The sequence below is a fragment of the Electrophorus electricus genome, chromosome 23, assembly GCF_041902795.1.
Source record: "Electrophorus electricus isolate QZ-2024a chromosome 23, ASM4190279v1, whole genome shotgun sequence".
In the NCBI taxonomy this organism is placed as follows: Eukaryota; Metazoa; Chordata; class Actinopteri; order Gymnotiformes; family Gymnotidae; genus Electrophorus; species Electrophorus electricus.
Genome location: NC_137519.1, coordinates 2,848,111 through 2,850,000, shown reverse-complemented (window position 1 = coordinate 2,850,000; position 1,890 = coordinate 2,848,111). Strand labels below are relative to the sequence as shown.

Below are 1,890 nucleotides of genomic sequence, written 5' to 3'. Positions count from 1 at the left end.
AATCAGGAGATTCACAGAACAGGTAATTGGTGTTTTTGGGTCATTGAGTGTTTACTGCCTACAGATGTTTCAGTGCATCGCTTTGCCGATATAAAGGAGACAGGAGGAATCCATCACTGGTTACTGCATGTATATTTTACTGGGCTAACGGCACCTTCCCTTTCTGGAGATTTGCACGACTGCCATGTGAGGGTGGAAGTCGTCTTTTGTTCCCAGCAGCAGGAGGCTCTCATAGTCGCTTCAAAACCTGGTCATTAGACTCCATGAAATACAGGACTGAGCTGTAGAAGACAAAGTCAACTTTGAAGGAACCATCAGCGTCCTCCAGTGCAACAGAGAGCACGTGAAACAAGTCTACAAAGTACCTTTGAGCGCAACTCAGAAACGACCAGAGAACAACAATTTCAGTATGTGCAAGTATACATTCAGACACATTCATTTTTCAGTACAATACTGTACTACATACTACTGTCATACAAACATTGTAATGTATGTAAATCAGAAGTACATACACTCTATAGCAGAGGTCTGTCTTTCTGTAGCACTTACAAAACTATGTTTCTACATATTGTCTTTCAGCTGATGTCCATGGAAAGACCTCATGGATACAGAATATGTGGATGAAGCTGGGTTTAATATGGCCAAGAGGAGAAGTAGAAGCCAGAACATGATTGGCGAACAGGCCACTGTGGAAGTCCCGGACCAGCGTGCTGGTGATGTCGCGTGGTTTAAGAAGCCATAATTAATCACGGGGTTCTCCATCGTCATGCCACCTTGGGGCCATATGACACCCAACATCTTCTCACATTTCTGGGTGTCTTCGTGATGTCTTGTTTGACCGTGAGCCATAGGATGTTGTTCCAAACTACGGGATATCGTGTGGTGTCCTCATACGGGAGTGATTCAACATCAGCCAGCGATTCATAAATGTTTGCCTTCCAGCATATTCCTGTTTCCTCAACTCAGCAGGAGATATGTTCTCTGCATGTTGGTGGAGGGTAAATGACCAAAAACCCATATCTGGCCTGTAGTACATGGATTTGGCCTGTGGGGACAAAGATGTGGAGTCTTTGGAGAACATTGCCTGTGATGTTGATGAAGTCCTCTGGTCTGACCCAGGACAAAGACACAAAGACGTAATTCTGAGGCTGAATGACTCATTCGTTGATTCGTTTCCAGTTACATTTACAGTGTACTGTGATGTTTCAGTGACATTTACAGTGTACTGTGATGTGTTTTTCAGTTACATTTACAGTGTACTGTGATGTGTTTTTCAGTTACATTTACAGTGTACTGTGATGTGTGTTTCCGTTACATTTACAGTGTGCTGTGATGTGTTTTTCAGTTACATTTACAGTGTACTGTGATGTTTCAGTTACATTTACAGTGTACTGTAATGTGTTTCAGTTACATTTACAGTGTACTGTGATGTGTGTTTCAGTTACATTTACAGTGTACTGTGATGTGTTTTTCCAGTTACATTTACAGTGTACTGTGATGTGTGTTTCTGTGACATTTACAGTGTACTGTGATGTGTTTTTCAGTTACATTTACAGTGTACTGTGATGTTTCAGTTACATTTACAGTGTACTGTGATGTGTGTTTCCATTACATTTACAGTGTACTGTGATGTGTGTTTCAGTTACATTTACAGTGTACTGTGATGTGTTTTTCCAGTTACATTTACAGTGTACCGTGATGTTTTTCAGTTACATTTACAGTGTACTGTGATGTGTGTTTCAGTTACATTTACAGTGTACTGTGATGTGTTTTTCAGTTACATTTACAGTGTACTGTGATGTGTGTTTCAGTTACATTTACAGTGTACTGTGATGTGTGTTTCCATTACATTTACAGTGTACTGTGATGTGGGTTTCCGTTACATTTACA

The 1,890-nt window shown here is 40.8% G+C and overlaps 1 long non-coding RNA gene across 1 annotated transcript in view; it reads left to right on the top strand.

The window, feature by feature from the left end:
• Window positions 1-1,662, top strand: part of LOC118240462 (uncharacterized) — a 2,093-nt gene extending 431 nt beyond the window's left edge. Inside the window, exons 1-3 of the long non-coding RNA XR_004775436.2 lie at window positions 1-22; window positions 170-407; window positions 580-1,662. The exon at window positions 1-22 is cut by the window's left edge and continues 431 nt beyond it. This is a non-coding gene — a long non-coding RNA (uncharacterized LOC118240462). The remainder of the gene's footprint in view (window positions 23-169; window positions 408-579) is intronic.
• Window positions 1,663-1,890: the final 228 nt, after the last annotated feature.